Source organism: Desmodus rotundus, chromosome 3 (genome assembly GCF_022682495.2).
Source record: "Desmodus rotundus isolate HL8 chromosome 3, HLdesRot8A.1, whole genome shotgun sequence".
NCBI lineage: Eukaryota > Metazoa > Chordata > Mammalia > Chiroptera > Phyllostomidae > Desmodus > Desmodus rotundus.
The window spans coordinates 83,707,482-83,733,892 of record NC_071389.1 but is presented as its reverse complement, the minus strand read 5'-3'; the positions used below and the strand labels follow the sequence as shown (position 1 = coordinate 83,733,892).

At 40.1% G+C, this 26,411-nt stretch overlaps 1 protein-coding gene across 25 annotated transcripts in view; it reads right to left on the bottom strand.

Annotated features, from left to right (window-relative positions):
• FARS2 (phenylalanyl-tRNA synthetase 2, mitochondrial) overlaps positions 1-26,411 on the bottom strand; it is a 537,315-nt gene that overhangs the window by 171,977 nt on the left and 338,927 nt on the right. The window lies entirely within an intron of this gene.

Genomic DNA, 26,411 nt, shown 5'->3' with positions numbered 1-26,411 from the left:
CTGCAGAGAAAATGACATGAAGTAACATTCACAAAGCACATATCATTTTCTAGCCATAACACTGACTTGAACAGTTTGACCAATACACAATTTTGGCAGTTATAAATCATAAACTTGCCAAAGTGACTGTGGGGAGGGGGTGGGGAGAGGGTGTCCAAAAAGTGAGATTTTGGTTTAACAATATTATTGCATCCTAACGGGCTTCTTGTTCCAGGCTCACTCCCACCCCCCTTATTTAAAATACAAATGTTTCCATGTACCTTCTAAGGTTAAAATCCTCAAAGACTCCCTTCTTATCCTTCCACTATAAAATCAGAATTCTTCACCCCCCTATACCTGTTCATAAATATTCAAGGAAGATAATCTTACACTGTCAGTTGGTAATGCAACCCAGTATAATAGTACTTTTATTCCACTGAAGTTTGTTTCTGTGTCAAAACCTTCCTCTTAAATGCTCTTCTCTTCTCTGACATCACTGAGGCAGGATAACAGAGCATCTTCCTCCCTAATGCAGGTTTTCTTTACTAGTTAAGTATTATTAAGTCAGTCTCTGTTTTCCTCCTTTCAGGCAAAGCTATTTCACATATTTGTATTCATATATTTATATATTTATTGGGGGAGTTAAAAATTATTTTGACACTCTAACAAAGTTCTGACACTGCCAAGGTGACTTGCACTCAGCTTTTAACCATAGCCAAGTTTAGGCGGATTTTTGTTTTCATCTCTGGGTATTGCTTCTTTTTCTAGACCAGAACACATGTCCCCTTGGTTTTTATTGTGATTATATTATTAACAGTTACTTTTCATGGGGTGCTAACTGTGTGCCAGGGACTGTGCTAGGCTCTTTATACATATCAGCTCATTAATGCACAGCACGATATTAAAATGAGATGGCATTTGTGCTGCCATAGGAAACAGTGGGTTACAGTCCAAGGTCAAACAGCCAGTAAGTAGCAGAGCCAATATCAAATGCAGGGCCAAGCTGTGGTCTTAACCCCTATGCGTTAAGGTCTCCCATTTAAAACTAAGAGCTCAAAGGAAATCAGTTTCTATTACCTTTTCCAGAAGTGGTCTATTCAGCCTAATTAATAATTGTGTAAATACGATGAAATCTAACACTTATCCCTATGGTGTTTTCCATGACATTTCCTTTTCAAATGATTCACTTAGCTTTTAGATTAATTATCTTGATTTATAAAGCACTTCCAGTTGATTTACAGTCCATGTGATAGTTTTCTTATCTAAATTAACTTAAAAATCAGTTTTATCTATAAAAATAGTATGCTCAACCAATTAGTTTGCTCTATATCCAAATGCTTGATGGCCCTTACTTTAATTGCACTATCCATTTTATAAGAAAAAACCTGCTTGTCAGATTTGGCAGGCAGGTTTGCACTTTGCAAATTCAGGTTGTTCTAACTCATGATTCCACACTGCCTTGATGCTACAGATTTTCTCACTTTGTTCCAATGTTTTGTTTTATCTTACATAATTTCACTGCATGCCAGGAGCACACAGTATTGGTCAGAGGTGGGCATACTCCTACTCAGGCAACTTTTGGTACTTCAATGGGAAACCACGTGAGACCCACCAAGTTCTAAGCATTCTTCTAAACTTTAAGGAAGTTTCCCATATTTGTTCTTAACTTTTGATAGAATTTCAATTCTGTTTGAAAAGACACAGGAGACAAAGTATTTCCATAATAAAATCACATGGAACAATCATCTTGTCAACCTTGCATTGAATTAGCTTTCCGTGTTTCTATACCATGGCCACCACAACTATCTACTGAATTCCTTATGAGCAGAAACAGAATTTCAAATATTTTTGAATCTTCTCAAACTTACCTTAAAGCTCTGGAACTCTTTATTTAAAACTAATCACATGCCACTACGCATCAGAACCAAACAGCTGTGCTCTGTAGGCGGTTAAGCAGAGCGAGCGTGGGGAGCACCACTGCATGTGCCCCGCATCCTCCATGGGGCCTTCGGGATCGGAGCGAGGGTTCTGGGCCCTGCCCGAATGTAATGGTTTTTAACTTAAGAAAAAAAAAGTAAACCTCAGTAATCTGTGTTCAAAAGAAATGTCGCGTGAGCCTCCGGTTAAAGAAGGCGTTGCACAGAGGGTGGCGGCCTGCAGCCCAGACCATGACCTCGCAGCACTGGCTGAGTGACACAGAATACCAATTCTAAAGCTAAAAGAATAACTTTTCAGGGTGATATGATGTTTCGAAATTGATTGTGGAGATGGCTGCACATATCTGTGAATACACTAAAGATTGCTGAATCACACAATATAAATGGATAAATTGTACAGTATGTGGGTTATATCTCAATAAGTTATGAAAACAATAAATGAATAAATAAACTTACTGATGGAAGAAATAAGGTTCTTTAGAAATGGAACACTACTATTTTCTATTGTCTCTATTTCATGTTCAGAATTTATCAATGACTTCATCTTTTAAATTCATTTTTTCAGATTAAATAATTTAGCCTTTCTAAACCAGCATTACTTTTTTTGTACTCTAGTTTTTCCTCTCAGAAGGAAAATACTTGTAGAAGTTTGCCCAGTCATTTAAATCCTCCATGAAATGTATTGTCTGTATCTTCAAAGTCTTCCACAATCCCTGTATTTTGTGAGGTCACAGATAGATTTATGATTATAACTTTTCCAGTTAATCATATGTAATAGAAGACACAGTACCCTTCCATATGCCTCAAATATGTTGATGGAGGCCCTTGATTTAAAAATGCATAATGAGGAACTAGGCATATTAACCCTCAGAAACTAGGTCTATTAACCCCCAACCAAAATTTAACCCCAAATAAATGGTCCTGTACGAACTCCACGAGCTGGCTTGCCATTTCTTTTCTCATTCTATGTCACTTTGCAATCTCTACAAGTCCCTCATTCTGTTTGGGACTATATGTGCTGTGAGGTAAAACTGAGGGCCAGTTAGAGAAAGTAAATTGAACTTGCCTGACTATTCCAGTGTTCAGAAGAAAATGAGCAAGTCAAAAATTAACCTGAAGAACTTAAGACATCTGATTTCCAATGGTTTGTTCAAAATTGTAATAAAGACGAAACGTTTGACCCTCATACCCATCTGCTGATCCTTTTAGGCCAGATCCCTTATGCTACATGTTTCAATACTTCTTCCTGACCCCCATAATGCCAAAGAATCAACACGGTTTCAGTTGCTTCTCAGAAAAAGACCCTACTGGACAGAAATCCATCCTGTGACTTGTGTCTAAAGCTTTGTTCTCCATCCTGTTTGGTAACATTAGTGCCCAGGGGAGGTGGGTTAGGCTAATCACTTCTGAAAACATTGATTTGATTTCTCTAGAATATAGTTCAATATAAACTCCTGGCCATAGGGTAGAAATAGGAAACAAAAAGCTAACTATGGCCACCTAGATTTTTAAGATAAAACATCATGGCTGTCTGAGCAAGGAGAGGGGAGACGGAGGATGGGATGGGATGGGTTGGGATGGGGAAAGAAACACATGAGATGCAAAGTATAGTCATCCTATACTAGTCATCCTAGGCGGTGGTTTCATGGGTATCCGTTCTATTATGTTCATAATTTAAACATATTATTTTTCAAATACCAAAAATCAGATAAAAAGAAAAGTCAAGCAAAAAAGATAGCAATGTTTACTCATTTACTTAGAAAAATTATGTAATGGAGGGAAATACTGGCTCCAGTTTGTGAATACACATTTTAAAAAGAAATTGCTTTTTCTTTATTTAAGATAAAATTCTACCTGTTAATATTACATTGTATTGGCTTGGCAAAAAAGTCCCTTTAATTTTTTCCTTAAAATAAGATGTATTTTTCATTTTCATGAATAGCTTTATTGATTTGGATATTTTGAGTGTGTCAGCCATCTCCCGTGTGGTAGAACTTTGATTGTTCTCAATGTCTCGATTTGATTGCTGTCAATTTCAACTGGTCTACCCGACTGTGGAGCATCTTCCAGCACGAAACCTCCAGCACAAAACTTTGCAAACCACTTTTGACACGTTCGATTAGTCATAGCACCCTCTCCATACACTGTACAAATCCTTTTTTTTTGCATTTCAGTTGCATTTTTACCTCTCTTGAAATAATAAAGCATAATATGCCAAAAATGTTGGCATTTTTTCTTCCATCTTCAATACTAAAATGGCTACACAAAAATTTGCCAATTTTGATTTTTTTTTAAAATGCACACTGATATAACAGCTATCACAATACAATCTAACAAAATTGTTCCAAATGAAGTTAAAGACAATTAAATGCTATTAGAGCCATCTTATGGGAAAAACCAAAGAAATTTTAACCAAGTTGGGGAAGGGGAACCTGATAAAGATTATCAGTGAGGTTTGCCCATCCTAAATTTTCAAACAAAAGGACCAGTGCAACCTGAATTTCTGATTCTCTGGGTTCTGGAGCCATGTCACCCTGCCTCTCAGAGCGAGAAGAGGCAGAGGCATCCAGTGAGCACATCCACGCCCTCATTTCTGGGGTGCCTCAGTGTCGCCTTCACTCAAACCACACTTCCTGCCACTCCACATAACCCTGGGTTTCTTGCCAGTTTAAAATTTTACCTATTTAGAGGTGGGAAAACAAGCTTTTCAGAGTTCCAACAAATAAACCTTAGGCAATGTTGCTAAGGCTATGAGCAAGCAAAATTTTATCACACAAGCGGTAACATTCCATGTTCAATATTGATTAATTTCCCTTATGCAAAGTGAATCAGAATGTTTCTGTACACAGGATCAGCCATGAAACCAACTTTTGGGATTTCTTCTTCAGAAACTACCATTTATGCTGTTTACCTGTACATGACAAAAGGTTTTTCATTTGCCTTTAGCCATCCTCACAGTGGCATGAGGCAGACAGTGTTGTCCAGATTGTAAGGGTGGGGAAATGGAAGAGCAGAAGCTGCTGTGCCCAGGGATGCCCAGGTAATGAGACAGGTGGTGTCTGAACACAGGTGCATGTGACTCCCAAATCTGTAACTCACCTATTACATCACAGCACACCTGGTGAAGGGCCCCTCTTCCTCAAGGCCCCCCTTAATATGGAGAGCCCACAATGGCTGTGCTGCTCTTCCTATGTCTCTTAGAACGCCTCTATTCCCAGCCATGGTTTGTCCCTAAACTCAGTAGACTCCTCTGTAAGCAGAAAACATATCCTTACCTCACTGAATTATTATGAAGATTAAATAGGATAATATATATTAAAAACCCTTATAAGTTACAAAACACTATTTAAGGTAAGATATGATTAATTATCCCTTTCTTTTTGTGTCATAAGCTTTAAAAAAAATTCATCAGATTAACAGCATAACAATGGTTACCACTCAGTGCTTCCCTATGAGAGGCACTAGTACCTCAGCCAGTCTTCAAATGAAGCCTATGGGGGAGGTCACTCAGCTGGTACAACTCAGCCCTGCCACTAGCTCATTTTTGTGACCATGAGCAGTTCCCTTATGGCTCAGTTTCCCATCTGTAAAACGCTGCATCATGGTATTGCTGTGGGGATTTGTAAATACCTAGGTGTTTGCTACTTTGTTTCTTGCTACTACCTGGCTAAACCATAACTGAACTCAGATCCAGCTGATTCTACTATCTCAAGCTGTGGCACTTACTATGGTCAGTAATCTGGGAAGAGTTTACATATCTCTTTGTGTTATCTGATTTAAAATGTCTCCAGGGCATTTTAATTCAGGTAACAAATTTTCTCCCTCTTTATATGAAGGGCAGTGACTGGCACACAATGGGAATGACCAACACTTGTTGAATTAAATTAGGAAACTTTGTGGCTCTTTTTTGTGATAACTGGTTTCACCAGACTTGGTCTGGATGCAGGGATGTTGGTTCTCAGGGCAGTGAAGCAGAAAAAGGGTGAGAAGGGCCCTCAGGGAAATGCCGAGAGAAGACCAAAGCTACTGTGAAGAAGAGGGAATTGGGAGGTAGAGCTGAACCATCATTTTGCCTGGGGTTACAGACATCAGAGGATTAGGGGTAGAGCCCTTTTGGCAGAAGGGGTTAAAGGAATTAGAAACTGGACTCATGTTAAACTGAAGGCTTTTTTAGACCTTTATTCTAGAGAGCTAAAGGGTCAAGTGTGGAGCTGGAGAGGAGGAAACCAGAACAGGATGCTCAAGGCTCAGGGTGACTATAAAAAACTCTGACTTACTCTTAGGCTAATGAGGCACTTTTACCTGGCATGCCAGTTACTAAGCTCCTGCCTTCCAGCTCCACACCCACCTCTACGCACTCAGCTGTGTGAGGCTGAGCTGGCCTCGGCAAACCACATCTCTACTCTGCTAGGGGCTCCCTGGAGAGAGACTGCAGGTAGGAGCACAGAGAAGAAATGGCTCCTCCCTGCTGGCTTCCTGGAGTGAGGGCCCCAGCAACACTGTTTCTGTACCCAGTAATGCCAGTTTGACCACCAGCAGCTGAATCCACAATGCAGTTTTTCTAACACCTGCAGAACCAGCCTGATGTACCCTCCCCAGGTGCCCCAGCCCCCAGGGTGCCTCCTCTGAGCTCAGAGACACCTGCCCTTCCTCTTCAGAGGTCCTGGTCTTAGCTTTGAGGAAACCCTCCACCAAGCTTTTAAGTTTCATGAAAACCAACTTCTTCCTTTGTTCCCTCAGCTTTAGAGGGGTAGCTGCATCCTGCAGTGATTCTATCCATGAAACCTTAGTGTTTTCCTCTTTACTCCTTAGTTGCCTCCCTCAAAAAATAACATTTCTCAGATCAGATTCTCCTTAAAAACATACAAGTAACAAAAAACTGGTGTGGTTTCTGTTTCCTGCGCAGATCCTGACTGATATACATACCTAGGAAAGACAGGAAAAAGAGATTTACCAAGAGTCAGTGGTCCCTATCCCTGACATCATGCCAGAGTCTCATACACCACAGGAATAAGATCCAGAATAACCAATTCACAACATAAATCTAAACAAAGGAATGAAAAAAAAAGGGTGTTGATAAGTTGCTCAGGGAAAAACAAAAATTTTTAAAGTACAGATCCTCTCTGATCATTTGGGGAAATTTCCAAAGATCCCGCCCAATAAAGTAATATTCCAAGTACTGCACCCTAAAGTACCTCTATCACTGCAAAGATATCAGACCTATGATCCTTCAAGTTTCTTCCCATTCCTTTATCAAATAAAACCCAGTGGTGTCAGAAGGTGAGACCTAAGCAAGGTGAGGTTTGGGGGAATGGGCATCAGGGGGTGGATCATGCTTCTAGGTTGATGGAACAAGGCTGGAGGGGGACATGCCACTGAAGCCAGCTACGTGGCAATGACTCCCTTCCTGGGTCCTTAGCCAGGGATTCAGTCTCTGCATGTCTACCCACCTGCTACCCTGAGGGGCTGTCATTAATTGTGTTCCATAAACAGCAACGAGTCAGAAAACAGCCCTGTACTCTCATCAGCACGGATTCTCCCCCTGTCCTCCTGTCTGCAGCGCTCTCTTCTGCCCTGTAGTGTCATAGGAAATTCAGCCGGAGCCTGAATGAAATGGAATCAAACATTTTCCTATAGACTGTTTTTCAGTGACATCCTCCCCCAAAGACCTGAGGATTCAAATGGTTTGCAATGCTTCCCTGTTATCTTCACTTCACAAGTGATATGGAGACCATCTTTGTTCTTCTGGAAGGTATAAAGAACCTGACTTTGACAAACCAGATAGGAGGTAGTTTCATCCTGGCAGAGGTTTCCAAGGTTCTGAATTTCCTTTATTGAACTGCTTATTTTTTGGAAAGGGAGGCTGAAAAAGGTGGGGATAAGGGAAGAAGACTGGCTCCTCATTTCAGTTGGAGAGTTGTATTTCTTCGTTGCATCTATTTTCTTACCTGTATCACCTAGTCCCTGAATTATGCTGATAACTATGTTGCTGGGCATCAGTCCATGGGTTTGGAAAGGTGTTGGCAGAGGCTGAGGAGGGGAGGAGGAGCAGTTCCGGCATGGGGGTGCTATAGTGGTGAACCGTCAAGAGAAATGACAGAAGAGTGAGCTGTAAAACCTTGAACTTCCCTTGAGCTGATACACTTGTTACGGGCTCACTGTCAGGCAGGATTCTGCCTGCGTTGTCTGCCCCTCCTCACTTGTTCTGTGTGCTGCTAATGAACCTGAGCCATGTCAGTGCTCAGGAAGGCTTTGGTTGGCTCACCCCTTCTCAGACTGTGTTAAGGAGATCAGGCAGGAAGCAGAGATGGGAGGAGGGAAAAGGCTAGATGGAGGATTTGACTGCTGAGGCAGAATAGAGAAGAGCCCACAATTGCCTTAAGAGACTGTGAGCAGTAGCTCAGTGCTGGGACAGCCTCAAGGATGGTCTCTCATACTGTCATTACCTTTAGGATGCCTGTGTACCTGAAATGTCTGCCTTTCTGGGCTTCTCCCACTGTGGAGCCTGGTGCAGCAGGCAGGGAGTAGTGGCTGGTGATGAAGAGGGAAGTGAGGAGACACACAAAGGAGGATATGTCAGCATCAGAGACACTCTTATCACCTATTGATTGTGGATGGGTGAAATATGGGATCCCTTTGGGTGACTGGAAAATGCCCTTTCAGCAATAAAGCAAAGGCACTAGATAAATCCAATAAACAGAGTCTGTGTGGCGGCTGAGTCTATTTTAGGGCTGGCAGGTTGGTGAATTTTCCACTGTTAGCTCTCACTACTGTTTCAACTGTCTTAAAAAAATATATTACAAGTGGTAGTAGAGGTCGGATCTCTTAAAGATTCAAGCCAATCAAAGCAAAAATGGCACATTTTAGAAAGGCTAGAGAAGTGATATAAAAATATAAACCAATTGTATTTATACAATGCAATTTGTACAATTGTACAAATTGTAGACAATTTGATTTGTCTACAAATCGTAGTGTCTGCAAACACTTTGGAATCAATGAACCCAACTTTGTCAGTGTTTCTTTTTTCTTCATTCTTTCAACAAATATTTTTGAACACTATGTGCAAAGAAACACAAAAGGCAAACAAGAGACACCAAGATTAGTAAAACATTCTTTTCCCTATGAAATTTACAAGCTGATAGGGAGATAAGTGTGGGCTAATTTAAATATTTAATTTAGACTTCCAGTTAAGATGGAGGTGTAAGTAACCATGGCTTGCTTCCTTGCAAAACCACAGCAAAATTACTAGACTACACAACAAATATCATCCAAACTCATCAGAAAATCAAGTTGTATGGAAGTCCCAAAACCAAGGAATTAAATAAGTCACATTCATCCAGACAGGTAGGAGGGGTGGAATCACAGAGATGCACAGACAAGCGCTGAGACACGGGACTGGAAGTCCCACACCCACATGTGGTAGATAAAAATTGGGAGGGACACCTCAGGCACAAGGGATCCCAGCCCCACACTAGACCACCCAGCCCAGGATTCCAGTGCCAGGAACATAAGTCCCCATAACTTCTGGCTATAAAAACTAGTGGGGGTTGGGGCGGCGGAAGAAACAGTGAGATTCTCACGAGTGTCCTTTTAAAGGGCCTGCAATGGACTTAGGATTTACACAGACTCACTCCCTCTGGGCTTCAGCACTGGGGCAGCAGTTGGAAGGGCACCAATGGCATAGAGGGAAAAATTAAAGTGTCCAGCACCACGGTAAGCGAGGGGGCACAGCTTCCTCCTAGGCAAAACTCCAGAGGCCAGGCAGTGGCACTGGCCCCTTCCTGAGCCCTCCCCCACACAGAGCCATAGAACATGGGTTGCCCTGCTCTAGTGATTACATAAGGCTCCACCCTATTCAACTTACAGGTGTGTATTTCTACAATAGGCCATGATACTAAGACAGAGAGTCAAAGCAGCTCTGCCTAATAAAGAGAAACAAACACAGAGAGGCTGCCAAAATGAAGAGACAAAGAAATATGGCCTAAATGAAAGAACAGAACAAAATCCCAGAAAAAGAACAAAACAAAATGGAGATAAGCAATCTATCAGATGCAGAGTTCAAAACACTAGTTATTAGGATGTTCAAGGAACTCACTGGGTACTTCAACAGTATAAAAAAAGACCCAGGCAGAAATAAATGTTACACTGAGTGAAATAAAAAAAAATTTACAGGGAACCAACAGTGGAGTGAATGAAGCTGAGAATCAAATCAATGATTTGGAACATAAGGAAGAAAAAAACATTCAATCAGAACAGCAAGAACAAAAAAATAATTAAAACAAAACAAGGAGAGGCTAAGGAGCCTCTGGGACAACTTCAAGTGTTAAATATTTGAATCACAGGGGTGCCAGAAGAAGAAAAAGAGCAAGAAATTGAAAACTTATTTGAAAAAATGATAAAAGAAAACTTCCTGAACTTGGTGAAATAGACATACAAGTCTAGGAAGCACAGAGAGTCCCAAACAAGATGGACCCAAAGAGGACCACAACAAGACATATTATAATTAAAATGCCAAAGGTTAACTATAAAGAGAGAATATTACAAGCAGCAAGAGAAAAGAAGATAGTTACCTAAAAAGGAGTTCCATATAAGACTATCAGCTAATTTCTCAAAAGGAACTTTGCAGGCTAGAAGGGACTGGCAAGAAGTATTCAAAGTGATGAAAAGCAAGGACCTATGACCTAGATTACTCTGTCCAGCAAAGCTATCATTTAGAATGGAAGGCCAGATAAAGTGCTCCCCAGACAAGGTAAAGCTAAAGATCATCATCACCAAGCCATTATTATATGAAATGTTAAAGGGACTTATTTAAGAAAAAGATCAAAACTATGAACATTAAAACAGCGATAAATTCACAACTATCAGTAATTGAATCTAAAAACCAAACTAAGCAAACAGCAGAACAGAAACAGAATCAAAGATACAGAGATCATTTGGAGGATTATTATTTGGGAGGGGGAAGAGGGAGAATGGGGGAAAAGGTACAGGGAATAAGAAGTACAAATTGGTAGGTACAGAATAGACAGGGGGATGTTAAGAACAGTATAGGAAATGGAGAAACCAAAGAACTTAAATGCATGACACATGGACATGTACTAAGAGGGGGATTGTCAGAGGGAATGGGGGATATCAGGTGGAGGGTGGCAAAGGGGTAAAATTGGGACAACCATAATAGCATAATCAATAAGATATATATTAAAATACATAAATATTTAATTTAAATGTTGATTAAATTTGTTCAATGAATGAAGGGAGGGACTACCTTAGTCTAATGATTATACAATGTCATGAATGGGATGGAGAAGGAGGTCCTCGGGGCAAAAAAGTTGTCTTTGGTAAAAATACTGTATCAGCAAAATCTAAGAGATAATAGCTGAGGTTCCTTTAAGTTCCAAATGCTAAGAACAGATGAACTATGTTTGTTAGTATGTTGAATTTGAAACACAATCAGCACATCCAACTGGACATGGCTACTAGGCAAGTGGACTGCCTGTCAGGAGAAGAGCAGGTGCTCATGACAGCAGAAGGCATGTCTTGTGTTTCTGTGGTCTTCCCCACGGTGTCTAACAGAGTGACCGCTCAGAGAAGTTCATGGAACTTGTGAAGACAACATAAGATTTCTTGTCATATTCAATCAACTCTCTAATATAAGAAATTGATCACCTAGTCCAGGATCACTTGGTTCCTAGATTATCCCCTTGCCTATTGCTGTTTGGCCTTAGGTCTTAGTGTGACTTGTAGATAACTAAATTTGCCTTAAAGATGGTATTCTCCCCAAATTCCAGGAAATTAATTTGTATTTGTGTTTAAAAGGACAAAAGGGCAAGGTTTTCTTTATCTGGGTTTCAATGGCATTAATACCAGAGTGTTGCCTCATCCATTCCCAAACTTTAATAAATAAATGTAAGTGTGGATTTATTGTGAAAGTATAATGTTTCATTTGTACTTGTTCTCTCAGATCTACATATTTTTTTATACATGGTTGATCTGGATAATTTAATGACCCCAGAATAAATTTTCAAAGCTGATCGTGATGACTGGTTATTACTTTCTCATGGCTAATCCAATTCTCCAGGAATTTCACTCTGCTTACAATGTGTGAGGCCCCTGGTAAGAAATTTAAAATGAACAAGATATAGACTCTTCAAAAGGAACTTAAAATTTAGTGAAAGACAAAGGTCTAGAAATGCTTATAAGACATTCTAGGCTATGTGCAAAAGTGAACCAAAATCTTTTCCACCACCCCCCCCACCAAAAAAAAATCAAAATGCTGACCAGTCTGGTCCAATTTACAAAGCTATACTTCCACTGACTAATAAAATCTAAAGGGACAAGTACTACGTACATGGGGTTTAGTGGCAAAAGAAGAATGTGTCTGCTGAGTTAGTCCCCTCTCCTACCTAAATCCCTATCAGGGGATTTTATGCTGGGAGTATTTTCTCATAGGTGGGGATAGAGCTGAATGAATACTGGTACCCCCACCCTGTTCTTCATCAACCAAGGCACATTTCCATGCTAGGTGACATCAAGGTGCAATCTTCAGTAAGGGCTGCTCAGGTGGACGCTGGCCATGACCACATTATCCGGGAAGCATGGATTCTGGCCCAAGGGTTCTCAATCCAGCTGGCTGGGTGCCCCAACCCATAACCAATGGAATGCACACCTTTGAAGGTAGGGCCTAACATGGGTCCCTTCTGAGGGCTCCCAAGGGGACGAGAATGCATATCGATCATTGGGAACCACACATTGTGACTTTTAATCTTCAAAAACAACCTTAGGAGGTGCATACCATTGGCTTCCCAGTTTACAGATGAAAAAACAGCAACTTACAGACGTTAAGTGACTTACTCAAAGTCACATAGCTATTCAGAGTGGAGATAAGATGTGCACTCTGTGTGCCTGACATCATAATTTGTGCTTTTAACCACTAAAGTACACCAGTGTGTTTATATGTATGATATAGTCAGTTTTTACAATGTGTTCTGCATCTTTGTACAAAAGATTATTTGATACCTATTTATCCACAAAAATGGAGAAAAACAAAATATGTACTTGGAAACAATTTTCCAAAAAGATATATATTAAGCATCTATGTTCCTAAAACATTTTGCTGATTATGTGTCTGGAATCTTAACAGGATACCACTACCGCCCCCAGAGACGGCGTGTTCGGCACTTCACCCGACACTTTGGGAGTCACTGCAGCACCACGGCTGCAGTCCAGCCCGTCTGCGGAGGTGACCTCATTCAGCCCGTACATAAAATCAAGCAGACTCTGAAAACCACCACCCTGCCGAGCAAAGCTACAGTGTTCTCACTGTTTTCAAAATAAAAAGAGGGTTCTCATATTGTTCTAGGGAAGATCACTGCCAAAGACAGGCTAGCGTACTGAGCTCATTCCTCTGATCAGCACATATTACACTGCAGCCACTGAACGTTAATCCTACTACTAATGAGAGCCAATATTTATGGAACTCCACGTGCCAGATACTGCCCTTCAGCTCTCCGTCGGTCCTCACACCAACCCTTGGTAGAGATGAGAAGCCTGAGTCAGAGAGGCTGAGAAACTTGCCCAGGATTATAGTTCTACACTATATAGAACTGTATCATTTTAGTCAGTGAGCAGCACAGTTGGGGTAGGAACCAAGAAGCTGGCTCCAGTTCCTGGGCTTGTTACCACCCCTCCCCACCACTTTCCATGTATCAGTTACTGTGACAGGCACAGAGATTATAAAAATGAATAAGATACAGCTTCTCAGGAAGTGGAGAAACACCCCAATGACAACAGAAATAGAACAGGAGGGCCAGTTTTCCATGTAAGTTTAAAGGAGCAACATGGTAAACACTAACCTAAAACTGTAAAAGAAACTATCAAGAAAGGTTCAATCTGATGGAGTATTAATTTCTGGAAACTGGTCCCCTAAGGCACTGGTCAGTCATGTGATAGTGTAAATACAGAGAAAGACAGAGAGAAAGAGGCAGGTGCGGCCTTATAATGCAGCCATGACTTAAGACCTGTGAGGGCCTTACCAGGCTGCTGCAGGGATCCCAGTGTAGACCGCTGGGTTCCCACTAGGAATTTCCTGTAAATGGACCTACAGAGCCTGGCATCTAGTGGGCAATCTGTGAATAAATGGCGATTACTGGGTGTGAAGGACTCAGAGGAAACTGTCCTACAAGGAGAACAGAGTACCTGTAGGCAGAACCCAGGGAACTCATTAGCTTAAAAAATGGGTTTCCTTCCTCTTAGCAAGGGGAAAGGGCAGATGTCAGAGCAAAGCTAAAAGGTGGGAAAGATAGTATGGGAGGGAGAAGGCAGCACCCACAATCTCATAAGCAGAGATGCCCACAAGCTTCCTTTTAATGCAGAGATTGTGAAACTGATGATTCATGGGTCAAATGTTGTGTTGTTTTGTATGTACATATTTAAAAATCAGAAAATTTAACACCATCTGGATTTCTAAGTTATCCCATAAAGAGTAGATGTGGCCACACAGGACTCAGACTTCCATAAGACCACCACCGTGGCCTCTACAGAAGAGGCAGGCAACGCCCCATTGTCCACACGCCAGACCACTTCTCCAAGGCCTTTCCACTGGGCCTCGTAACTGCGTTACATCCCCATGGGGACACATTTGAATTGGTGACCTGAAGTTCAGATACCAAGAACAGGAGGTTAGTAAGACTGCTCTGGGGAAAAATTCAAGGCCATGCTTCATATAGTAAGAGGAAAACTTACAAAGAAACCAGGCTGTGGTCTTAATTGGGGAATAAAAGGCCAGAGTGGACCACCAGCCATGAAGTGCTTCCAGCCTAATCTCTGCTCCTACCACCTCCACGATCATAGTTTTACATGTCTATAAACCTGTTATCTCATAATTAAAATACAATACTTCATTTAACAATATGTATTGAAGATACATATGATCTTATTTAACAACCCTACAATATTAATATTATTGTCCCCCTTTTAAAAATGAAAATATTGAAGCTCAGAGAAATAAGTAATTAACTCAAGGTCACATAACTGAAATTTGAACATGGGCAGTCTGCCTCCAGAGCTCATGAACTTGAGGCAGTATGGGGCATTAGACCTAAAGAATGTTAATAGATGCTCTCTCTAACAGAGCTCCACATCAAATGAGTTTGGGAAATGCTAGCTTCCCGTTTCTTACTCAGAACCTTTAAAACACTAGAATGTTTTGTGGATCTCCAAGTAAGGAAAACCATGTCCCCAAATTTAGTTATAAAATCTTCTTTTACAAGGAACCCAGTGTGGAATATGCTGTGGTGGGAGGGATAGGTTCTGGAGCCACATAAATGAAATCTCATAATTATGGGTTGAGTGATAGAGATTTTCTAAAACAAGTCAAACCTTATTTTTTGAAAAGAGTATTTTATTTATAGAAATCTATTAGCTTATAACCTCACCTTTTCCTCATTAACCTGAAATCTCAATTAAAATAAGTCTTGTTGTTATGATTCTGTTAATCTCAAATTCTATTAACTATCACCATAATAAATCTGTGATAGAAAAATAATGAAAAATAATCTTACATGTATGAGATATTTTGACATTTACTGTTTTAAATATCCTTCAATGTTACCTTGGTAAAACAGAAATCATTGCTTTCCCATTTTATTGATGAAGAAAATAAAGCCCAAAGAGATTCAATGAATTGACAAGTCAGAGAGCTACCCACTCAGCGCCAGAATATGAACCCACTCTTTCCATAGAAACATATCCTAAATTTCTGCCAGATGGTACCATGCTGATGAAACACTACTTTCAGTATAATTTTTGTATTAAATGCATTTTGCTTTCTTATTTATCAGTCATTTTAAGATTAGTCATGTAGCTCCCAGTTAGCCACACATTTTGATTAACCCCATTCCTCAGCCATGGTAGTTTACAGAGACTATATCATCACAGAAGTTCTACATAATTTGGCTTAGTCATATTATGATTACTAGGACTTGATACATTAAGGAGCCAATCCTGAGGACCAATAGCCTTTAAACAAGAAATATGGAAGGTTTTTATTTTTATTCTACAAAAAATAAATATTTATTTTCCCTACAAAACTCAGCTTTCTTTTTATATATAGTTATTCCTAAAGATCTCTAGCACCCTGTTTTGGTGTGAAAAAGAGTATGGGAAGGAGGATATAACAATAATAAAAATAATGTATTTTTCTTCCCTCTGCTGCCTCTTGTCATTTAGTTTCCATGTAACCTAATTCTTATTCTGATCAGAGAAAAGGGAACTGAAAACCAGGATTTTATTAACACCGTTGATATCTAGCCCCCCCTACACACCCCCTCCCTACTCAGGCATATGCACAAACAGTCCTCTGGTATCTAATTATGCATTTTTCAGACGAGATTCCCTGGCTGTCCTCCATGAACATGATGAATAAAGTAGCTTTTGTTTTCAGAGATTTATTTCAAAGACCTCTTCATTATATGCTATTTGGGGGCAGATACATGTCTATGAAAGATAAAAAAAAACGCTGATAAAATAACCATGAAGGAAATGCGCTGCCGACAGAACCTAAGGTGGTCTACACACACACACAGGTGCTTCCAGTACATAAACTTCCTAGGCAGAAAGCAGTAAGCACTTGAGGATATAGTTAGAAAATGCATGGCTGCCTGTTTGCTTGTTTTGACCGTGGGGGTTGGGGGAGGGGGAGATAATGATGTTGCAAAAATTGCCCAATTCGTTCCAAGAGTCTAGCGAATTCTGTTATTTCTGTCTTACAGCTTGAATGAATAGGTTTATGAAAGTAAAAGGAAGAGGGAAAGCAGAATGCTGGTAAGGGGGTTGCATCAACAGCCAAAGAGGCGGGAGCTGACCCTGTCTTCTTACCTAGACTGGCGGAAACTCAGGCCTGCTGGTGCCCTCACCTGCACACTCAAGGTGAGTGGGGGGAGGGGAGGCCAAGGAAGAGGAGAGACTTCGCTGTTCCAAAACAGAAACAGAGATGGCTCTTGGAAAAATCCATCTTTCTGCTTTTTAATTCCACCACAAGTTGGATGAAAAAGCCACTTAACCCCTAGGCAGCCGCAATGATTTCCTTGGGAAATAAGTGCAAAGTGCCTCACATTTAGGGACACAAAAGAAAACCCATCCACCACAGGCTTCCCCACTAAAAACGGCCACTTGCCTGTGCTGAGAACAGACCAGACTGCAGGGCTGTCCTATGTACTCCGTAAGGGTATGAACCAGACTGTCTGCATTCAAAGCTGGCTCTACCATGTACTGTCCGAGAATATGGCTGGGGGCCTATTACGTGACCTTTCTGAGTCTCAGTTTCCTCATCTGTGTTAGGGGGATATTAAATGTATCTATATAATAGGTTTTTATGTAAAGTGTTTAGAACATTTCCTGAATGCATGACATGAGGATCTGTTAAACAAACAAACAAATAACTCTAATTGTAAATATAGGGCAGAGTGAATGAGCTGGCTTCTACTAATGACCGGTTTAAATGGCATCCATGTTTTATTGGAAATTTAAGTTGTCAAACAAATGAAATACCTTGAAAGTAGAGCTGTCTTCATTCACTTTACAAATGGGGAAACTGAGGCACCAAGAGGGCATACTTAAGCGTGTACAACTCTTCTGCAGGTTCCGCCAAGTGCTTCACATCTCGATAGCCCCACAGTAGGTGCTCTATAAACACTCATAGCCAGGACTGAACTTCCTGTGGTCTGAGACCTAACTGGTAATGTATCTGAGGTAAGAATATTCTTCACTCTAATTACATTCCTTTTAAGATTATAATTGCTAAGGAAGAACAGTGATACCTTTGGCATCCTGAACCATTTGGTTTTTACAATGACATTTTTTAAAGCACAAGAATTATGTACTGGGCATGGGGAACACTCACTCACTGGTAAGATGTTTGTTTAAAGAGTGTCAGTAGTATAATGATGAATGACTGAGGGCTGGAAAACACCAGACACGGCAGGGCCTTTATTACTTAAAGCCCATCAGGCCTTGGCTAAGCACTCCTTTAAAATGCCTAAAACATCTCTAAGTGCATTTCACCGGTTACCCTGCTTGGAAAAAAACTCAAGCCAGCAGAACGAAACCAACATATTATATCACAGAATCTGCCAAGTTGAGCCCTCTTTTACCAGCAGGGATATCATCAATTTCATTGTTCTGTGTCTCTAACTTTTAACATAAAGGATTACCTTATTTTACTGAATGATAGTGCAATTTTTTTTTAACTTTGGTAAAGGTCATTTTTTTTTTAATAGATGAAATCTGGTTAAGAGTTAGCCCAGTCATGGAGGTTCTACATCAGTATAGACACACAAGCTTAGAGCTGTCTGGTAGCGAAGGGTCTGCCACAAATTAATCAGATTGAACCCTATGAAATCAATAATAATTAACTGTTTTGATCTGCCTCAAAAGTAGTATCATATGGTTCAACCTGATACTTGTGAAACTTAGAAAAAAATTTCTAAATTCTCTAATTCTCAGTTTCCTCATCTATAAAACAAGAATACTCAGTAGTTTTCTTTATGGCATTATCATAAAGATTATAGAAAATATATAAAAAGTACTTAGCACAGACACTTAAGCAGCTACATCAATGCTTAATAAAGCTTGCTTATTATTCATAGTGATAATATTAGCATCTGGTTCCCATGCTGACTTACTGAAGTAAAGCTGTGACCCTAAAAAGTACATGAAGAAATAGGATTCCTTGAGAAGAAACCACCCTGTCCCCCAAGTGCACAGGCAACACACCTAACCATGCCCTTCTTTCCTCTCTCCCTCTTCAGCATTAGCAGCGGCAGCATTTTCACAAAGCAGCTGTCACCTGGAGAAGGTTCCGAGTGCAGAGCAAATAAGTACACCCAACATCTCACACACACCTAGGCTGGAAATTGCTTGTGTGTGATGCTGAGAAACGGCACCCTGTGGGACACTGTTCAGCAACAAAACTGGCTGCTTCCTCCACAGCAGCACTAGCAGGCTGGACATTTTTTTAGATTGACCTTTTCCTTTTTTAAAATAAAAACCAGAATATAACTCATATACAGGCTTTCTGAAATCCACTATTCTGCCACTATAGCCTACCTTCCTTCCTCCTTGTTATTTATTTTTTTTAGTTTTAAATCTTTTTGTATTTCCAGTCAAGAGAACACTCACATGTTCTGAAAGTGTTTCTTGGGCATTGGTTGTCTCTCTCCAGCTACACTGGGCACTCTCTAAGACAGGAGCGATCTCCATTACTGGGCACCCACCAGGCTCTCAAAAAATACAGGGTGACTAATGGATGCTGTAAATCCCTTTGTGAGAATGGCTCCTTTCCTCTGTCATTCTGCACACTTGTAGGCTACAGATCTTCAAAATAGCAACCACCTATGTTTTGGGCTTCTTATAAACTCTGCCATGGTGCTGTGATTCCAAATACTTGACCTTTTTTTTAATTGAAAAGGTAATGAAGTCTACTGCCCTGACTTCTGCCACCCTGTACACACAGGTTTCTCCATGGCCACTGCATATGCAGTGACAGGCAGGCCAAGTCCTGTGAAGAGGTTTGTCTGTGCACAATCCCAACAGTCCAGAGTGGATCCAGAGGATCCCACAATCCTCCCCAACCAGATGGAGGATCCCCTGCTGGGTGAGAACAGTCATTGCCTGAGCTGCCAATGGTGGGTTAGGGCTTAGGGATGCTGTGACTCTGGCTGAGAACTTGCTCTTGGAAACTAGCGCCACAATTGCTGAGGAAGAAGGAGCTAGGCAGCCACCAGAGGACCCAACCACTATTAATTCTTATGTAAATGGAATGGAAGTGTTACCAGATTTCAGGAAATAGCAACTAAGATTAATGGATGCAGGAGGACACTTTGAAAGACACAATGGCAATAAATTTATTTTTTCTTCCAAAGCTACTGCTAGGTGTTAGTATATCCTGCTTTCTGGATCTATCTTTAGCAAAGTCTCCATGGCCTTGTTTCCCTATGAATTCAGTATACAGTTTAGTGGAGTAAGTGAATATAATTCAATCCTTCACAAAGTATTGTGAAGGGAAAAATATGATCAAATCACATGAAGTTCAGTGACATATTCCAGGCAAATCTCATATTTTCCCTGCTCTAGTCATGGATTTAGTCTTTTTCTTGTACAAGGAGCTCAGCTTCCTTTCAGTGGAGAATGGTATTTAGAAACCAAGATCTGGGTTCCAGGTGTGCTCATTGCTACTGCTGTGTAACTGTTTCCAGGTCCTCAAAGTGGACAGAGCTAGGGAGGGAGGGACACACACATGCACACACACATTTTACTTTCCATCAAAAAAAAATCATGAGTTTATATCACTACCTTGAATTCTAACCTAGCAACCAGGATTTGTTCTTGCCTTTCCTTTTCTCCTATCTATAACTCCTTTCTTCAATAGTGAGAAACCTGACTCCCATTATCCTCAGCATTGTCTACTCCTTTGCTGAAGCTAGAATAAATACAAGATAAGTGACCCCATAGACTAGAGTTCAGTATTTTTAATAATTGTCTCTTTTTGGGGGGATAACTTACTTACAGTGAAATGCAAAAATCATAAATATATATTTTTATGAGTTTCGATATATGTGTACATTCCTAGAACCCAGCTATCAAGATAAAGAACACTTCCAATCACCCCAGATAATACAAAAGTTGTCTAAGAATCATAGAGACATAGGAGGCACCTTGAAGAGGTGCCTGCTGGCCAAACCTGGGAATATGAGAGGCTCATTAAAAAAAAAAGAAAGAAAGAAAGATGGTAATAGATTTCAACTCACTGAATAAAATAAATAAGTGAGGGAGAAAGGAAAACTCTTCTTGTAGTAGAATGTCAATGATAAATATCAATTTTCATTAATAATCACTAAAACCTGTGAGTGAAATTCAGCACATTGCCCAGTACATAAATTACTTATTATTTACAAAAGGAAAAAGAGTAGCTTTCTGGTAGAGAAATTTGGCCTAGTGATCAAAGCCACCACCACCAATGTGGGACAAACTGACATCATGTTCCTCCTGTGATATAATGCATTGAAAAGAAGAAAACAGCACTCCTGTGGTACTCCTGCAAAACATGCACAACCCAAATCTAATCATGAGAAACCCACAGACAATTCAAATTGAAACCTATTCTACAAGTTGTTTTTAATTTTCAAAGAATGTCAAAGTCAAGAGTTGAGAAATTATTCAAGATTAAAGGGCACCAAAGACATATAACAACTACGTGCACATAGTGCATAAAATTGTATTGGATCCTGGATCAGGAAGAACATAACAATAAAGACCATTATTGGGAAGGCTGACAAAATCTGTGTATGGGCTATGGATTAGAAACTCAACACAAAACTTCCTGACTTTATTAACTGTACTGTGATTATGTAAAAAATTTTTCAGAGATGCAATTTAAAACCACAAGAAGACATTAGCACACATCTTTCAGAATAGCTGTCATCAACAAATCAACAAAAACAAGTGTTGGTGAGGATGTGAAGAGAGGGAAACACTTTTGCACTGTTGGTGGGAATGCAGATTGGTGCGGTCCCTGTGGAAAGCAGTATGGAGACACATCAAAAAGTCAAAAATGGAACTACTTTTTGACCCAGCAATCCCACTTCTGGGAATATATCTGAAGACACCCAAAACACTAATTCAAAAGAACATATGCACCCCTACATTGATTGTAGTGTTATTTACAATATCCAAGATTCGGAAGCAGCCCAAGTTTCCATCAGTAGATGAGTGGATAAAAAAAGCTGTGGTACATTTACATAAAGGAATACTACTTGGCCATTAAGAAGAAGGAAATCTTAACTTTTGCAACAGTATAGATGGACCTGGAGAGTATTATTCTTTGTGAAATAAGCCAGTGAGAAAAAGATGATTTCACTCGTATGTGGAATCTAATGAACAAAATAAAGTAAATGAACAAACGAAAAAGAAACAGACTCAGAGAACAGACTGACAGCTGTCAGAAGGGAGGGGTGTTTTGGGGGTTGGGTAAAAAAAGTTAAGGGATTATGCAAAAGAAAAAATCTCATAGACACAGACAACAGCATGATGATTACCAGAGGGAAAGGGCATGGGGGGAGGTAGAAGAGGGTGAAGGGGTATAAATGGTGATGGAAGGAGACTTGACTTGGGGTGGTGAACACACAATACAGCACACAGATGATGTATCATAGAACTGTATACCCGAAACCTATATAATTTCATTAACCAATGTCACTCCAATAAATTCAATAAGAAGAAAAAATATATTTAAAAGATTTTTTAAAATAATAAATAAATAAGAAAATACATGCTAAAGCAGGGGTCCCCAATCCCTGGGCTATAGACCAGTCACTTCCTCTACTCCATGGAAAAATTATCTTCCATGAAACTGGTCCTTGGTGCCAAGAAGTTGGGGACCACTGTGCTAAAGCATTCAGGAGGAAAGGGCATGTGTGTCCCACTTGATCTCAAATGTCTGCAGGGGGTATATATATGTATATTTATATATTTATATCATAGAAATACTATATATAATACTCATTACATACCTTACAAAAGATACTATGTATATATTTGATATCCATCATTCACAGATCCATATTTGGCAATTTTCCTACTCCTTAAAACATATTTGTAACCCCAAAGTCAATACTCTCAGCATTTTCACAGTCATTTGAAGAAGAGCAGAGTAGCAAAGAATTTGAGTTGCCTGACTCTCACATTCTCAGCTGAAAATGACTGAGGTGAACAAGGTGATGAACAAGGTGATGCTCTGCCTTCTTGTTTCAGCTCTCCTATAGTGTCCTTTCCAAAAGTGTCCTTTCCAAAGTCTACTTAGTGCTCCATTTTTCCTATTTTTGTGCTTTGTATATTGGTGATTTCAATGTTTAAAATGCTCCCCAAGCACAGTGCTATATAATGTGCCTAAGTTCAAGAAGGCTGTGATGAGCCTTATGGAAAAAATACATCTTAGATAAGCTTTGATTAGGCACAAATTACAGTGCTGTTGGTCATGAGTTTGATGTTAATGAATCAAATATTAAACAAAGTGTCTTAAATAGAAATATGCCTAAAATAAGGTTATGTACTGATTGGTTGATGAAAATGTAATCAGAGACTGTTAGGAACCTTATCCTGTATTTTTCCCAAGAGCTTCAGTTCAGTATTTAGCATTCAGGGTGAGTTTAGAGAACATAACTACTCCAAATATGAGAATCAATGGTGTATACACACACAACCCCAATCGGCATAAAGGGTATATGAGTGTTCTTTGCACTGTTTTCTTACCTCTTCTGTAAGTTTGAATTTATATGAAAATTAAAAATTACTAAAAAATCGCAAGTATAAAACAAATAGACAAAAATTTAATACATGTACATAGTAAATAAACCAAATGTTATAAAGGGTTACAATATAAAAATGATGTCTCCCTCTTAACTTAGACCTCTAGCTATCCCCTCCCTGCAATGCAACCATTGTTGAGAGCTTCTGGTGCATTCCTCCAGGGGTTTTCTGTGAATACAGACAGTGTATATTTTTCTTATTTTCTAAATCCAAGTGGGAGCATGCTATAGCTACTGTTTTTCAATTTACACATAGAGCTACCTTATTCTTTTTCACTGCAATATAGTATTTCTTTTAGAAGTGGTTCATAACTTATTTGACCAATCTCTTCTAGACACATGTCTACGTTATTCTTAATTTTCTACTATTACAAATATCACTGCTCCATACATTTTAGATCTACCTTTCTAAAGATACTCTCCTAATGATTTTAATAGAGTAGCTGGGAGGCACATGCAATGAGCATATTCACCATTTAAACACAAACACCGTTATTGAAGTGTCCCTGGGAAAAGACTGTCAGTCTTGACTGTGCAGCAGTCTAAATATGCTCCTATTTTCACCATGCTTTTAGTTAGCAAATACTTATACTCACAAATGACAGGAAATGCTATGCTTTTTCTAACTGAAAATCTCTGCTTTCTTGATATCATTCGTTTACCATTACTGAGTGCTGCTACGGCCCACACACTGTGCTTGTATTACAAAGAAAACCAGCACTGAGCACTGAAGAGGAATGGAACAAAATCTGATCCCCTGTACTTTAGATTCTTCTAAGCCCAGACGCAGAAAGAAAATAGGACCAACTATGATACTACTTGGAAAGGGCTACAACTAAGCCTAGTGTGGAACAGGCACTTAAGTTTTGTCCAATGTTTGTGGAATAAACAAAGTGTTTATTAAAGGAGGGAGAGAAAGGGCATAAGAATGGGAGGACTGTAGAGCAGCCTGACAGCGGCCTTGAGCAGGAACAGTGCAGCACAGAGAAGAAAAACACAAGCCTAGCGTCAGGACAGGGCTGCAAATCCAGTGTCCTTGTGTCAGCTCCAGGACTCTACACTGCAAGTGTCTTCATTATAACAGGGCAGCACCGAGGTAACAGCACCTATACTCCCTAGGGCTGGGACTAAATAAAATTACACACAAGCTTAGATACACACATGCATACTTATATGTATGCATAAACAGACTTATATGCATGTGTGTATATGCATATGTATATACACACATGCATATAGGAGAGAGTACGGAGGGAGGGCTGGCTGAAGCACACTGCTTGGCCCAGAGTAAACATTCAATAAAAGCTAGCTGTCACTTCCAGCAAGGGAAATGGGGAGAAAAGGGCCTTTTGGAAAGGAGCAATGGAGCAGAGGCATGACCGTAACCCCAGTGAGAGCAGGGACTATGCCACAGTCCCAAACCAATGGCTGAGACCAGAGTACAGGCCACAAGAGACTGAGCAAAATGTTATGAAATCTATGAACCAATAAATAATTAAATTCTGAGAGCAGAAGTCCTATGTGACTGTCAGAAAGAAGGCATGAGTGAGGCAAGGGCAGAACACAGGCTAGGAATGGACAATTAGTGAACAAAAAACTTGGATATCATGCTAAGGAGTTCAAGATCCATTCTTTATGCACCACAGAACTATTACAAATGTTAAAACAAGATAGTAAGATCATGATATGAGGATAATGACTGGAAATGGGAAGGACCCAGAGTCACTGGAACCAGTTAGGTTGTTATTATGACAGTGGTTGTTAGAGGTTCTTACATGTTAAGCCACCTAAGCATCACTGGGAGCATATTAAGAAGCAGATTTCTAGATCCCATCCGCAAAGATTCTGACTGGACAGAACTAGGACAGACAGAGAAGTATTGCAAAAAAAAGTCAGATGTGGAGAAGAAGGAAGATAAGGGATTTCATGATAGGTGGCCTTAGTTCTTCCCAGTGACAAAATGAGGTTATTTGTTCAAGGTTGGAGATCAGGGAGTCTGTGGCACAAATCTAGAAGTCCCAATGAGAAATCATGCATTTGAAGAGGAGTCTACCAGCCCTGCTGTCCTGGTAGGCATGTTCAAGATGGAAATATGTGCCAACAGGAAAAAAGGAAATTTGGTGATCAACACAGGAAAAAGGCTTGAGTAGGTAAGCTGGCAGAAATAAAAGAGAGAGAACTGCGGGTGCTGGTGAAAGAAGAGGGTAAGTCATTAACCATGGGCTTGGTCAGGACTCGATGGAGCAAGAAGTGAGGTCTGGCGGTGCAGGCAGACTCGCAGACTGGCAAGAGATGAAGAGGAGGCCAGAGAGAGGGCTTGATGGAAATGTGGGAGTCAGAGGGGCAGAACAGAGGACTGTGCTATGAGAGGGGACTTGCGGCAAAAGAACAGTAGTTGGATGATCCAAGTGCACCTGTGAAATAAATGTGTGAAGTCAGGTGAAAATGCTTTTCGTCTAATTTATAGAAGACCAAGTAACTGTGGTACCTGGGCATTGCTCCTAGGATGATAGAGAGAAAAACCCAGCCAGGGGTCAGAGCCACGAGGTAATGTAGGAAGGTGATCAGATGATGGCAAGAGGGGTGGGAAGAGACTGTTACAGCCTGAGGGCTCCTGATTCCAAGTGTCTCTGAAAATGCCAAACTTGGGGAATCTTAATCAAGGTCTCATGGTGTCTTTAACTTCTGTTGCTTTAAAGGGCAGGATTCTTTAAGCACTACTGTGAGAATTGCTTTTGTATATGATTAAGAATCTTTTCCATTAAATTATCTACCATTCTTTAAGCTATGTAAAGATCTAAATCACTTTTTAATGAAGGTATTACATCCCTATGTCACAAAAAAGGCATGAATTAAGTCAGACCAAAATAAAATTGACAGGTGTTTATATTAATGCAGACTTACCACCCAGAGCTTCATACATTCCTGTAGGCTCTCCTCTGATGATAATGAAACTAATTAGTCAATAAATACTGTGTGAGGCTCTACCTCATTTGTTCAGCCCAACTTCAATTTACATCCTAATGATTGCGTATTTGCCTTTAATAGATGTGGTATGTGAAAGTAAGTAAAAGAAATAAATATCCACTTAAGTGTAAAGTTACCATGTCTTCATGAGAAATCTGAAAATGAAACAGCC